This window comes from Equus asinus, chromosome 9 (genome assembly GCF_041296235.1).
Source record: "Equus asinus isolate D_3611 breed Donkey chromosome 9, EquAss-T2T_v2, whole genome shotgun sequence".
NCBI lineage: Eukaryota > Metazoa > Chordata > Mammalia > Perissodactyla > Equidae > Equus > Equus asinus.
In genome coordinates this window covers 87,297,759-87,313,490 of record NC_091798.1, presented here as the reverse complement: position 1 = coordinate 87,313,490, position 15,732 = coordinate 87,297,759, and the positions used below count along the sequence as shown (strand labels likewise).

General features: G+C 40.0%; 1 long non-coding RNA gene across 1 annotated transcript; it reads left to right on the top strand.

Moving 5' to 3' along the window:
- Positions 1-1,014: 1,014 nt before the first annotated feature.
- Positions 1,015-14,441, top strand: LOC139046305 (uncharacterized). The gene is made up of 3 exons (XR_011506148.1): positions 1,015-1,133; positions 13,163-13,270; positions 14,203-14,441. It is a non-coding gene; the product is annotated as an uncharacterized lncRNA (long non-coding RNA).
- Positions 14,442-15,732: the final 1,291 nt, after the last annotated feature.

The following is a 15,732-nucleotide window of genomic DNA, read 5'->3' as shown; positions in this document are numbered from 1 at the left end:
ACACTGCTACCCAGTTTCTCCAGACTTCTTGTTTTCACTGTAGAAATTTGCTAGTTCAAATGTCAATGTATGCTATATAACATCTAACCCAGCTGGTGACAATATCTGGAAAAGGATCCCTGACACCCAACAGGGACAAAATAGCCTCATCATTTGCAAAACCAAAATGTACTTCACAGGTTAATTGATAGGAGTCATATTTCCTATACAAGTCATTATGTATTAAAAAAAGTTTTATTATTCACTATCCCATAGTGTTCATTTTAACCCACTTATTGAAATGAAGTGTTCCAACGTGAGCCTATGGCTAAAAGGGCTTCAGAAGTGTGGAAATTTACTGGAACTCCAAAAGCACTCTCCTGAGAACGAGGAGAAATTGACTTTGGTCCTTTCTAGCTCTCTGCCCCTAATTTGTGTGTAACCTTGGAGAAGCTCTTGGATCTTCTTGAATCTCCCTTTCCTTGTCTATAAGTTGGTAGGACCAGAAAGCCTTAGGTTATGGTCAGCTTCAAGATTCTGAGATGTTACGGTTCTTTCTCTATGAGTGTTCTCCTCAGAACCAAGCAAAACCAACATTTTTCAGGGGGACACAGTACAGAAAAATGTGGTGATGTTCCCTGACTCTCACTCCTCCAAGCTTAGGACTCGCTCTGCTGCTTTTGACTGGGCCCTTCCTTCCCTCTTGGGTCCAGTAACAGGGATGCTATTTGGGAACTGATACCCAGGCTCTAGTTCCTTCCCAGGAACAACCTTAGCAAGTTACCTTACCCTTTGCCTCTCGCTCCACATGCTGAGTCTTTTTGAGAACATCCTAAGGAAATGTTTCCTCATCGCTATGGACAAACGGATTTTCATTGTTGGGCTGCCCCATTATTTTCAAGCCCAGGGTCTCCTCCTCTATTATTTCCCTTTCCTCTGATTCCTTGTCCACCATCTGCTTCTCTTTCACGGCTGCGTGTTTCTTCTTTTAGCGGTGAGGGCTAGGTCAGCAGCTGCAGGAGAACTTGATTAGTGCTTTGCCTCTGTGCAGACGCATTTCCCTGACGGCATCGATCCTGGGCGCTTTCGCTTTGCACGCAGCTCCACAGAGGAGGAGCTTGTGCTGCCAAGGAGTGGACAGTTGTCTGGTCAAGGTGAGTTTAGGGCAGGCTGCTAATTCATTCCTCTTTGCTCAGCTGTTAATTTTGCTTAAATAGGAACTGCTTGCAAATTTTTATTTAAAACCCATTGCCTGACTGAGACCTTGTGATGGCAAGATTTCAAAGACAATTTTTACTGCTAAGTTATTAGTCCTTTGAAAGAAGGAAAATTTGATGTTTAATATTTAAACAGTTTCTATTTTGCTGAATTCTTTGATATCTGAATGTTAACTGTGTAACCATTTAAGGTCCATTTCTAGAGACTTCTCCAGACATTTAAAGCACTACAGGAATTTATTTGTAATGCCCTTGCATGAAAAATTGCCATCTCTTTCTTGCCATGGTGGTCATTGCCAGCAGATATGTCCATTAGGAATGAAATAAATAAACGTTTTATATTTTGATGCATTCCAATGGGTCCATTACACTAGAATTTTCTTGAGGACGGGAATAAATTCCTTTCATCTTCACAATGTTACCTCTTCTTTAAATTTTGGAAAAAATAACAAAATTTAGCACAGAGAAATTGCATTATCTCTGGGCAAAGAGGATAACTCCAAGCATCTTCATTCAAATTTTTTTTCTTGCTTTTTGGTTTGAGGCTCAGGAGTCATTGAAAAAAACTGGCACAAGTGTGCCTGTGTGTAGACCTGGCTAAGGGTTCGTTTCTCCATGCGTTTTAAAGACAGTTCTTCAGGACATCCCCACCTTTATGCACCCTGTGCCTCCATTAATCAAAATGTTCCAGCTTCACAAAACTGTCACGTGACATTTTCAAGGCATATTCTATTGCCCGTACAAAATTGAACTACAATTACTCTACAGCCCGAAACAGTCTACTCAACTTACTTTTTTTGTGGTATCCATAATTCCTATAAGTTTGTACCATACCAACATAAGAAAACCCAATCACAAGCTTCCAGCAGAGTTCAGTACTAATCTTTAGGTACAACACAAAAATGTGGTACTATGAAGGGAAGCTAAAGCCCACTGTGACTTCAGATTAGCAAATTCATTCATGAATGCTAATTGTGAATTAACTGTAGATTTAAAATCACCACAACGGCAACTTTCTTCCATAAATTGTGTGCATTTCCATGGACAAAGAGGCAGTCTAATAAGATGGAAAGCCCTAGGCTTTGGTTTCTAGTCCTGGTCTTCCATTTACTTTGCCAAATGACCTTCAACCAGTTGGTCTTAGTTTCCTTAAGTGTTAAGTGGGGATAAATAATTTCAGATCAAAGGAGACTATATGAAAATATTCCCAAAACTATAAAGTCATATTCATATGCTTTTTATTTATGGTTGGGGATGTATTTGGAGTGCCTGCTTTACTCAGAGCCCCTTTATCTAGAGACTGCGCATACCTGTAACTCTTACTAAAGAGGTAGGCATAGCAATCATGTTTGTGCCTACCTTCCTGGGGACACTGGTGGACACCTGACCCAGAACACTCAAAGGCAGTGAGAAATCAGATCTCTCAAAATTAAAGAGACTCAAGAGTGTCGTTAGAGGGCAATTCAGTGATCATGAGAAATTTGGATCTGTGGTGGCCATTTTCAACCATGAGCCTGCTGATGAGTAGACAGAGAATGCTGGAGAGTAGAGGAGATGTATAGAGAGAAGCAAAAACAATAAACCATATGGTGGCAGGGGAAATGGGAAGTACCTTGGTTCCAGGTCTAGTTCTGTAAAACGCAAACTGGATCATAGAAGTTTCAAGAACGGGCTCAATTTGCAGCACATAGTTTTACTAAGGTTTGAAAATGTGTTTCAAACAATATGAGGTGTTACCCTCCAAAGGAATTCTCTCCCTCTGTTTCTCCCTCTGTGAAGTTTCAGAATCTATAGGAGGTAGCACAGAAAATAGAAACAACGTAAATCTTAGAGTTAGTCCTAGATCAAAGTTTTGGCTCCTCTAAATATGAGCTCAGTAAATTTGGTCAAGTTATTTAACCTCTCAGCCTCAGTTTCCTCATGTATACATTGAGGAGAATAATATTTCTCTTTCAGTTTGTCGTAAGGAATAAATGAGATAATTTATGGAAAGAGCTCATCACATCTCAGGTACTTGGCAAATGTCATCTCCTCCTTCCCCTCACTCACCATGTGATTACTTTTTTTTTTTTTTTTTTTACAGCAAACCACATAATATAACTACAAAGTAATAAGCAGGGTGTGGAAACTAGAAAAAAGAAAAATAAAGCTCTTTCTGACTTCTTGACCTAGTGAGCCAGAAAGTTTCTTACATTACTGTCAAAAAGAGGAGATACGTAAGACTTAAAATCAGACTTCAGGCAGAAGGGATTGGAACTGAAGAGAGCACCACAGAGGCCCCCTTTAATTCCGCTATGCGTATTTCGGCAACAAATTACTTTCTCAGTGCAGTCACATCTGATGCTAATACATGTCCAAGCCAGCCTGTGCTTGTGTCTACATGTACTAACAGAGTAGATGACAGAGTGGCTTTTTTCATCACATAAATTCAAGATTGACTTGTTAAGCATATCTGCTCATTTGCATGAAGAAAGCTGGCATGCTTCACATACCGGGCACACTGCTTCGATGGTCAGTAATAAAATCTATTGAGCTCCATAAGTTGTTATGGAGCTTAAAAGAGGAATGTTCTTGACAAGTAAGCCCTGTGAGAAATGTACGACATGATATCACAGGAAAGGATTTCTGGAGGACTGCGATGAGTCCAACCAAATCATTTCAGACATCTCCAGCCCTGTCAGTCCATGGAATGCTATAGAAAAACATGTGTGTTCATTAAAATGTCTGATTTCCTTTGTAGTAGATTTAGCAAATAATCTCCTGGAAACCAGACTTCAGTGGCTATGACCAGCCTGCAGTTTAAGATTCAGATTGCATGTTTTCAACGGAGGGGCACAAAAAGAAAAGAGAGCAAGAGGATCATGCACGACTAGTACACACAGGAATAATCATTCCTCCCGTAACCTGATGGAAAACATGCAAGAAGCATGACATACTTTTCTAAAGGGTACTCTCTCTAGACTCTCTCCATCCATCTACATCTGGTCCTGGTACCAAGCTCAAATGATCTTAAAGTGGGTATATAATATAGAGAAATATTTATATTCTAAAAGAAGAGTTTTATTAAAAATGAGTCAAAATATCAACTATACTCTAATATATCATATTCTTATATTAATGTTCTTTTGTGGTTATGGAAAACAATAATACCATAAAGAATAAGAACCATGCACTTCTATTTATACTGTTCTTCTTAACACTGTGCATATTACACGCTAATTCAACATTGTAAGGTGAGGTATCAACAATGACAAATCAAGTTTAAGCAGGTTATTTAAGTTGGGAAATTTGATAGCATAACAAAATTAATAAACCCTAATCCACTGGCCCACAGTTTTATACCAGCCTCTGTCTATTTAAGGTCAATTTAGAAAAGTTTTCTAGCAACTACTCCAAACCTTACCCCCTTTTCCATTTTGCTATTTGTTTAGTGTTTAACTAAAGAAGTTTATGATATAAGCATTATGACTCTCTAAAAAACCACTCCCTCTCCACCCCCCAAAAAAACCTTCACTAATTTAGGTTAAAAACAAAGTAATGGCAGCAAAAGTGTCTTTAAGTTTTGCAATAATCCTTCCAGTACTTTTGCATCCCAAAAGGCTCCAGATGTGACCAGCCACTGCAAAATGGTAAGTTGTTTATCAGTGTTCTACACTGGGAACTGGCACCTGTACGTTTACTTCTATTTTGCATCAGCATTGTTAAAACACCTAAAAAATGACCAAGTGAAGGTTTTGCGTAATCAAACCTACACCTTCAGGGTGAAATGCCCCGTTGGCTGTCTGCCGTCCTGAAGGTGCCAGCTACAGCAAGCAGCTTCCTTCTCTGTTGTCTGTGTAGCTGCTATGAGCCTTTTTCTACAGGGAGTTTCTGCTGGGAGCTGGAGCTGGAAAATAATGGTGATACGTTCTCGTAGCCTTTAAAGAATCGATTGTTGATCACTTTTGATAACACAAATAATCACAATCCTTTTCTTTCTTGTATTCACTTTTTTCTTTCTTCCTTTCTCCTTGTTTGTTGTTAATAGTCATCTGTAGCTAAAAAGAGGCCCCTTGTCCACCTCAGTCTGGGGTGAAAGTTTAAGAAATAAACATATTTGAGTCATGTGATGACAATTAACCACTTTGTTGAGCCATAGATCCCAATTCACCTTTACCTCCTCTTGTTAACTAACCCTGGGGCTCTGTTCCATCCTGCCTACAGTTTAACTTGCTGCCTGCTTCAGCCTGCACCCATCCTGCCGGTGGTTTAGAAACACGACAAGCTACCTTTTGCTTGCTGGCACTTTAACAATGCAGAGTCTTGGAACTTCACTTTTGCTTGACTGCTGATTTCTAACCCTATATGGCAACAGACTGTAATTTGGTACTGAGGTAAAATCAACCCAGGCTAGAAGTTTGCTTTTTTTTAAAAAATAACTTTCGTTTCTTTGTTCCTGTAAAACGATTTCCCATTCAGATGCTTTAAAAAGGTCATTTTTAAAAAGTCTTCTTCTGCAAGGTCTTTGCATACGTGTTAAAGGGATACAAGTGAGGAAACTGAGGAGCAGAGGGTTTAAGTGACTCGCCTGGGGTTGCAGCGGGTCATCCCCAAGTTGAAGTTGGGATTCGCTGTTCCTGGCAGTTGATGGTCAACACAATACGCTTGATTATATCACCTTTGGAGTTAGAGCGCCACAAAATTCGCCTTTCTGGTTCAACTTAGGTTTTGACTAGTTTTGTTTCAGCTTCTTATTGATGGCAATTAAACACATATTGATACATTAAAATAATGCCAAGACGAAGGACAGTCTATGTAAGGTTATGCAGGAACTTCTAATTTCCACTTGCTGTGCTAAGCATCCTGAAGCTTTGAGTGCTAAGAGTACCCAGCAAAACCAAGTGCTATCTTTATTTCCCTGAGTTAGTTGTTATTTTTAGTGTCAGTGATGGTCACGATGTTTATATCCATCTGAATAACTTACTGCAAAACAAAGCTTCCACCCATCAGTTCACCCCTTGCTCAGTATTAGGAAAGTCTCTTATCAAATGTGCAAGGCTGTCAAATGAGTAGGTGTATGGAAAGACAAAACATGTGGAATGGTGACATCCCTGCTCCAGTGTAAGTAAGACCGCATGCATGGCCAGCCAGGTGAGAGGTACCACGGTGTCCTGGTGAGGGCCGTCTTGGGATCCATGGATGTTTCACAACTTACGGGTCCATCATTAAGCATGCCTCTCCTCCACAGAGTTTGGGGGTTTTGACTCCAGTCCTCTGCATGTCACTTTCTTTTAAAATGCTAATTTTTCAAAATTAGGGAAAACTTCCATCGTCAGAGTTCTCAAAGATAAGTTCTTTAGTGGATAATAGAGTATTTGCTAGTAATATTAGTTATTTTAAAGAAATAAGGTGAGACTTAAAAGCTGGAGCCAAAAGATACTTCTGATTTGGGTGCAAATGCAAAGACGCCTACCTTCTCCATCATAAGCTCTCGGAGTAGAAGAGTCCCTTGGGAGCAAAGAGAGGTTTAGTGAGAACCAGGATCTCCTCTGAATCCATCAGAAGCCCGTGGAGGAGTTCTAGAACCACCTGTCTCTAATTAATCTCCTCGACTGTATTCCCTCAGCACTTACACACTCATAATTATATTTATGATTGTAATTGTATTATATTACAGTTCAGATCTCCTTACAGTAAATACCATCATCATGAAAACCTCACTATTTTAAAAAAGACTTCCCAGCTTTAGGCAATAACTTATTTCAAACATATAGAATACAACACAATTCTGGTGAAATAAAACAATTTGGATGTTCCTATTCCAAAAGTAATTTGGATGGAATTTGACCTTGTAACTATAACCGTCGTAGGAAAGTGCATGGGCTCTTCCACTGGATCATATGATCCATAACAAAACAGTACCTAACACAAGTTTCATACGGAGTAGATGCTCAGTAAACAGTAGAATGAAAGAAAGATTCACAGTAGATTTGGATGTGAAATGGAAACTAGTTTCCCCAGTATATAGCAATGGCACCACCAGGATTGTTGAACTGCAGTTAGTATTGTCTTCATTTTTCATCACCATTTTTATCACTATTTGAAGGGATTATGGGTGATATTGTAGCTTCACATGTGAAATATTCTAGACTCTTGTGTTCATCCCTGATACCTCCTTCAAAAACCAACCAGCTTCATATCAACCAATAACTGAAGGGCTATTTGTGCCAACATGATGCTGTCTGCAAAGGCATTAACTGGCTAGTACCTGTCTGGCCTGGGATATTTATGTTTTCCTATACCTGTAACTGTACCATTGATAGAAATCCTTCATTGCTAGTGGGAAACAATCTACATGGATACTGTTGGTCCACAGTAGTATTTTTATATACAAATCGTGGCACATATTTATCTCTTCTTTCAAAAATCTACATTTTAAAAAGATAGTGCCATAGTGTCTACACTGAAAATAAAACATTTTAAATTTGAAAAGATAAATATGCGAAGAAAAACAAATTAGTTTTTACCAAATGTGAGTGGGATCACTGAAACAAAGAAGCAATATGGGTATTAACACTTCTACCTCTAATTGATAAGAAAAGACAATATTAGAAGGTAATGGAATTGGGGGTGTTCAGTCTCACCCTCTGGAAGGATGTTTTTCTGGGTATATGCTCTCTATACTCAAGAAGAAAAGTAATTCAATGTATGAGAAGCAAAGAATTAAACATGTGTAGGCTCTATGTATTTCACAATCATTTCTTGCATGGTTGGAAGTGGAGAAGACATCTCAATAAAAAGGAACTTGCTTATAATTCATATTAATAACCGCACTTTAATATGCAAGATAAAATGTCCTAAAGAGCTAAGTACTGCAATTAGAATAGTGGATTATTTGCACCAGCAACTTAGGTAAAGGTAAACAGATATTAGGTGAAAATTTTGCTCTTCCATTGGGTATATGGATTTGGAACAGTAAGAATCACTGGGTCTAGTGGTGATGGTTGCACAACCTTGAGAATATACTAATCACCACGGAATCGCACACTTTAAAATGATTAATTTTATGGCATGTGAATCATATCTTAAAAAAGGGGAGGAATCACCGGTGTTTTACATGTAGGCCCCACATGATGCATAGGCAGGAAGTCACCAGTTCCACAGATTGCTGGGGAAGAAGGCCTGTCTGATCCTGAGAGAAGGATTGTGTTCTAAAAATTAATCAGTCAATAAACCAACAGACAAGGGGATACACTTGTCATTTGTCTGAGTTCAAGTGTGTTACACTCAGCCCCTTGGCATTGTACCTAAAAATCAACCCATTTCCTGAGCTGTAAAGGCAAATATAACCTTTGAGTCTGTGGCACAGATTCAAGCCAATGGTCAGACCTGTCAACAGGAGACTGAACGGACCGAGAACTCCAGGATTCTAGCAAATGTCAGATCACTAAAACATCACCTAGTTCTGAGCTTGAAACAGAGCCAAGTGGACGTTTGATTCTGGTGGACACATTTTATAGATGGCAGTTCAAGCCAGTGAATCCTACCCTGTAATCATCACCACCAGAATCAACTGTCAACCTTTGAATCAAACATTTATTCAGAAAGGTTGCACGTATGATGCCATTTAAGAAAGAGGAAATATTTGTGAACAAACTATGCCAGAGTTGAGAAAACTATGGCAATAGTTTAAGCAACGGGAGCATTAGAGAAAGCAGATGTCACTATAAATAAAGCTACTCTTTCTCGAATGCTTGACAGGTGCCTGCAGATGTTAACTTACCAAATCGTCAAGAATGTTGTGAAGTAGGTATTATTATCTCCATTTTACAGATGAAGAAACTGAAGCTCTGGGAAGTTTAATTTCTCTAAGCACATACAGCAAGCAGTTAAATGATAGAGCTAGGATTCAAAGCGAGAGCCGCTCTTCACCCTTACACTATACTCCTTCCACCACAGAAAACCACCTGCCCAACAACTGAAAACAATTCAGGTTGAAAGAAGTGTTCAGTCCTGCTTAATCAATAATGGCCCACAGATTGATGAGAATGGAAAACAATCCAATAGGACAGAACTGTATAAATCTAGGAAAAATAAATTATTTAGGGCCATACCCTACAACCTTCAATAAAGATGCTGGTGGTCTGAGAGAAGGGAAGACTATGGAGGTTAATGTTAAAGTTAAATTATTGAATCGCTGATGGAATTATAGGATTATTAAATACAAGCTATCCTTTCTGTACTAGCCTTCTACTTATATATCTTTACTTTAGCCTTTTGTGAAGTTGATATCCAATATCTAGGCCAAAGGGAGGAACTAAGATCCTCAGGGTCTCTAAAAAGAAGAATGACAGCAACAAGAAATAAAACATAACCTCTGGAGACAGACTTATTCAAATCCCAGCTCTCCTCCTTAGTAACTGCAGGACTTCAGGCAAATTACACACCCTCTCTGAACCTCTGCTTCCTTGATAGTAGGATGGGGATGATGGTACTACCAGTGTGTAGTTCATAGGACTATTCTGAGTATTTAATGACAAAATTCAAAAATCACACTTGGCCCACAGTAAGTGTTCAACACTATTTAATTATTGTTTTTAACAGTTCTTTGTTGACAAACTAAAATTTGACATCCATTTCTATCAAAATTATTTTCCTTTTCTACATACCCAAATTGCTCTTACTAGATTCAATTTTTATTATATTGCTCTCATTAGAGGAGAAAAACTATTTTCTCTTGAAAAAGAGATAAATTAATGATCATGCAAAACTTCATTCTTTAACATTTTTGTAGAATTTTAGGATTTTGTAGATCGTTCAGGAAATGACATCAAAATTTGATTAAGGCTCTTAACATTATTTTCCTCAAAGATGAAAATTTTATAATAATTTATTCAAGGAAGTTATCCTCTGGATTCTAAAATTCCTTCAGGTTTCTATCCCTGACAAGAAAGAAAGCCATCAGGAGCTTCAGATAAATAATAAATGGGACTGTGGCTTTAGAAGATGCTTGAGTAATACTGTCTTCAAAGTTCTCAAGAATTAAAGGACACACATCAGACTAAAACCAACAAATTCAAGCGGGGGTATTTGCATTGCTGCAGGGCCCCCCTCCCTACCCAGACCACCTGCTCTAGAAGGCCTTCCTGAGCTTGCCTTGGCCACGGTGGGCAGTCAGCCCCTCACAGCACCTGTACACCATTCAAACATATCGGTTATCACACATACTCCTTGTTTTTGTTTGGTTTGGTTTGGTTTAGTTTGGCTTATATTGCAGCCAATGAGTTTTTTTCTGAAGAATTGAAATCTAAATATGCTGCCTGCCTGTTCAAGGTCTCTCCCATTAACTTTAGGTAAAAAACCCCCAAAGTCTTCAATGTGGCATTGCAGGCCATTTATGATTGGCGGTGCTGCTTTCTCCAGCCTCATCCTTTTCCCCTCCTGCCCTTCTCGCCCTTCTCGCTCTGTGGTGTGCTGCAACCACAGGGAGCTGTCACAGCCTGGGGCAGGCTATGTTACTTCTCCCCTCTGGGTCTTGGACCTGTTGTTTCTTTACTGGAATGCTGCCTCCACCTTCCCCCTCCCCCAACCCTGTTCATCTTGTTGGCTGCTACTAGTGTCACTTTCTCTGGAAAGACTTCCTAGAACTTTCTCCCTCAAGATGGAGTGGGATGACTCTTGAAAGTGTTCTCATAACAACCAGTATATCCCCCAAGATCACACTTAACGCTCCAAGTTGAAATGCGTGTTTTCTTGTCCTTCTTCTCTACCAGGTACTGAGCTCATTGAGGGCAGCTGCTGGGTCTTGCTCACTGCTGTAGCCCCAGCTTCTAGCCCTTAGCCTGGCAGATAAAAGACCCTTAGTAATTACCTGTTGAAAAGATGAATCTGAATCTATATACTTAAATTCAACAAACACAATATTACCTTTCAAACAATAAAGGCTATGTAACATATGGAGAAAACACTATCCTCTTACCAGCTGGTGTGAGAATTCCTTTGTAAGAAGAGGCTTGCTTTGCTATAAAAACTCTCATACGCCTGCTATGGGGTAGGAGCAAGGCTCCAGCTGGGATCCAGGCTTTGTGCAGATCAAGAAGACTATGCCAAATAAAGGAAGGAGAGTAGGCAGGTGCAAGGCCAAGGGCTTCCTGGAGGAAGGGGTCAAAGAAAAGGAGTTTCCAGCTGATGGCCTACCTATAAAGGGATTTGGGGGTAAATGCATAATAGGGGCATTATTAAGTTGTTTCCTATGAAGCTTGTGATTAAAAAAACTCTTTCCTCCATCCAGCCTAGTAAATCTTCAGTAGGTCTACTTTGAGAATGCTTTTGAGTAAAAAGTTTTGAGATTTGGGAAGCTCAGAGAGGACAAGATGAAAATCAACAAATAGTTATCACACATTTTTTAAGTATACATTTTTCTGAGTCTCTATACGGCCCTCCATACAAGTCAGGCTCCTCAGAGCCTGTGATGTGAAGGTACCCGTAACCCTGAAGGCATCTTTAGACCACCTAGATCTATTCTTCTTCCTTGGGAGACAGGATTCAGCAAGGATCAGCTGGCTCACTTGGTTCCACCTTGAGGGGATGAACCTGGCCGAGCCTACCACAAAGCATACCTAACTCAGGGTTACTTTGGAGAGTTATTTTGTGCTGAGCACCTGCCCGTGGCTAGGGGAGTTTGGACAAAGGGGAGAAGTTTGGTTTAGTGGCTATGCATAAAGCATTGTAAGAGGACTGGGGAGGTAGAGTGGGGTTTGGAAGGCTGAGCGTTACATTACAAGGGGAGAGGAGCAGAAAAGAAGAGGAGGGCTGCTGTGGGGTGGGTCTAGCGACATGGCGGAGAGACGGGCAGAGAGGCCCCGTTGAATAAAGAGAGGGTTTACGAGTGTGTGTCAGGGGCAGGGTGCAGTGTAAAACCTGCCTTGATCTCCCCTCCACAAACTTGACATGACTGACTACTGCTTTTGGTTTGAGTGGATTGTATCTCACACCGTCACTATTCATAAGTGACGAGAGTGACTGTCAGGACTCTACAGAAAGCTTTGTGAGGGAGCAATTTTAACAGTATTTATTCCACAATTCCTTTTGCTTCTCAGATCGCAGAAAATTACTGCTCAAAATTCCCCACTTTTCAACTTATCCTTAAGACATTTTTTTTTGCAGGAGCTCTGATCATCATAATCCCAGACTTTGCATCAGGTTAGTTTCAGAATCAGCATTCCTCTTCCTCCCACATCTGGTACAACACAGCTGGGAGGCAGCTAACAGAGCTTTGATACTGGAGTCCCCTTAGGCACAAGAGATGTGTGTGCCGGGACTCTTCTGCTCTCCAGGAGAGAAATGAAGCTAAATACCTTTTGCCTGACTGGGAGTCTACTGGCCGTGTTCCTGCCATATTTTCCCTAGCCTTCTCATACTCCAAATCCTCTCGAGAAGGAAGATCTTCTCGAGAAGGAAGAAAGCAAACACTAATACATGTTAAACATTATGGAACCAGCTACCATGCTAAACACTTAATATGAGTAACCTGAGGCCCACAAATTACCATAGGTATACACCAGGGAGACGATGGGCCAAGAACCCTTACCTGATTGTGGGCCATTTAGACCATCACCTGTTTCTACAGCATTCCAGCCATAAAGATTTACAGGCAGATTATTTGAGGCTTGAAGACTGATTTTGTTCAGAGGGAGTTTAAACGACCATCTTGTTAGAAACATCCTGGAGGACCTAGTTTAAGTTTGTACCAGTCAGAGAGATTCAAGGGAGGGGAGCTATTATGTGTTAAGAACTTCCTAATTGACAGTTACAGACTATATACCTTTGATATCATTCTGAAACGTGCCCCCAGGATTATGATCAAATTAGCAGGGTACCTGGGGAATAGGAAGAGTTTCACAGAGGAGAGCTAGCCCCTCTGAATTGTTTGGAACCTATCATTTTAGAATGGGGAGGGATAATCCAGAACCTTTGTTTTTTTCTAGGGATCTTCTTGAATCAGAAGAAAGCAGCTTAGGCGTTTTCTGACTGCAAGGAATTGTCTGGATCCCAAACCAAATGGGTTCAAATTCAAAGCATCCCAAAGCCATCAAGTGAGTAAATAGGTCACAGGCGGTCAGGACACGCTGGCCCTCTGAGGCTGCTAATTTTATTGGCACCACTTAGAAAGGGACAAATTGATACTCCAACTTACATAATATTGTGAACATGACTTCAGTGACTAACAGTGTTTGGAAAGTAACTGAGATTTCGATTCTAGGCATATTTAGGAATGTTGAAAAATCTTATCCTTTTCAAGAAAAGAAAAGATTTTACATGGGTTGAAAGGCTTGTAAGTGGAGGAATAGCATTAAAACATAGGTCAGTGTCAGAACAAGGTGGACATTTACTTATGAGAAAGCTAAAAGTATAAATAGCTTTGTAGTTCATCACCATTTTGGGCTAGTAGTGTTCCAAATAATTTCAATTCTTAAGGAGAAGGAACATCATGAATCCAGGATAAAAATAAAATATGATTTATTAAAATAGTGGCTTAATGAAAGGTTATTTGTTTTTATTTTAAAATCTTAAAGCACGTAGTAGCATTACCTTGAATAAACATTGCTATTAACCTTCAGCTGTAAAGTGATTTTCAACAAGCAGAAGAGGCAGAATGCGAAAGAAAATTTTCTAATACAAATAAGAATGTTTAGAGAGACTACATAAAAGGTGAGACTTCTTCATTGAAACTGGCCAAAGGAAGATGCAAATTAAGAATTTACCCAAAATAGAGTAGGAACCCATTTTATTAGAAGTAAAGCAAAATGAAGACTTCCGCCACCCAAAGTCGCACACCAGTGATTTAATTGGAAAGGTCTTTCCTTAGAAACAGGATTAATTCCAATTAATGGAAAATTCAAATTATGTTGATAAACACTAACAAAACGCTATCATTCCATAGCATATTACTTGCACAGCACCTATCCTAGAAGACATTTTATGAAAGACAAAGGTTCGTTAATTTTGCTAATTCTCCATTTTACAGATGAAGAAACTGAAGCATAAAGCATTTAGAACACAAGCCACTGCAAGTTTCCAGAAAAGCTGAAGAAATTTCTTCCCTCTTAGTTCTTTTTTCGTGGTATTCCTCCAAAAAAAAAAAAAATTAAAAACGAGCCCCAAATAGCACAAAATGAAAAGGAGAAAGTTTTATAAGGGTCTATAGGAGCAATCCAGAAGAGAGGTGGAATTGAAAGTAAGAAATAAATATTTGCAAATTGGGAAGACTCAAATTCCCTTCTCTCTGGCCCTTCGAATACGGTGTGGACTCAAGGGGCTGCCTCATCCAGAGGAAAAGCTTCTTGATACAAAGCTCTTGCGTTTGTTGCTCCTGACATCCTCTTCTTTAGCACTTGGTGGACAGTTAGTATCCTTGGAATGAGCGAAGTTCATGCCGTTTTCGACACCACTAGACACAATGTGACCTGGCAAAGCGGGGTTCCTTTATGAAAGCCTACCCTCGCATTACAGGGCCAGCTCAACCCCTGCTGCACGGGGACTGAAATCTCAATTAGAAAAAGCCCACAGCCCAGCAAGTAGGAGCAAAAGGCTGTCTGACCAACAGCAGAGAAATAGACTTGCTAGTTTCTCTACGAGCAACCCAGAAACCATTGTAAGTGATTGTCCCAGGCTCTGTGTGTGTGTGTAAGAGAGTAAGAGAGAGAGAGTAGAGAAAAAGGAAGCCCAAGGGAACTTTGTTGTTGCTACCTGCCTTCCTTCCAGAGGAGTTCCTGTAGTTTGTGACCCAGCAGAGCCCAGGGCAGGAGAGGAGCCCCAAAAGATGTGGTTGGGGAGAAAGGAGGTGCTGGGTCACAGAGAGAGGGCCTGCATGGCTCTCCATATCGAAGAGCTCATATTTTATCCAGAAGGCATTTGGAAGCAGATGAAGATTTTTAGCAGAGAAATGCACTTGAGAAGGATCATTCTGGCTGGCTGCAACATGGAGGGAAGTGAGAAAGAACTGCCTGGTTCATCATTGTAGCACAGTGTCTGGAGCAAAATAACTAAGTAGGTGCTCATTAAGTATCTGTTGACTGGCTGAGGGAACAAATGAATAACTGAATGAATAATGTTAGTAGGGAGAAAGAAAAGCTTGGCAAAGAGCTCACTTTGTTGAAGGCTGCCAACAATATCTTAGTCACAAGACAAACGAGATTTCTTAATGTGTAAAGGGGGGTAACACTGTCTACTCATAAAATTGATTATACCTTTCGGACGTTTTCATTACAGTGGAGGAGGCAGAAACAAAGACAGTTAAGTAAACTATTAACAAATTGTGATTGGTATCATGAAAGAAACCAATAGCCAAGATAAGAAATAACAAAGACCCATTTTAGAGGATGTGATTGAGGAAAATCTCCCTGGGAATGTGATATTTAAGTTGATCTCCAAAGGTGGAAGGAACCATGCCTAAGCTTTACAGGAAGAGAAATAGCTTATGCGAAGACTCTGAGGCAGGAAAGAGCTCCTTTTGCTCCCCAAACTCCAAGAAAACCAGAGTGACTAGAGCTCAAAG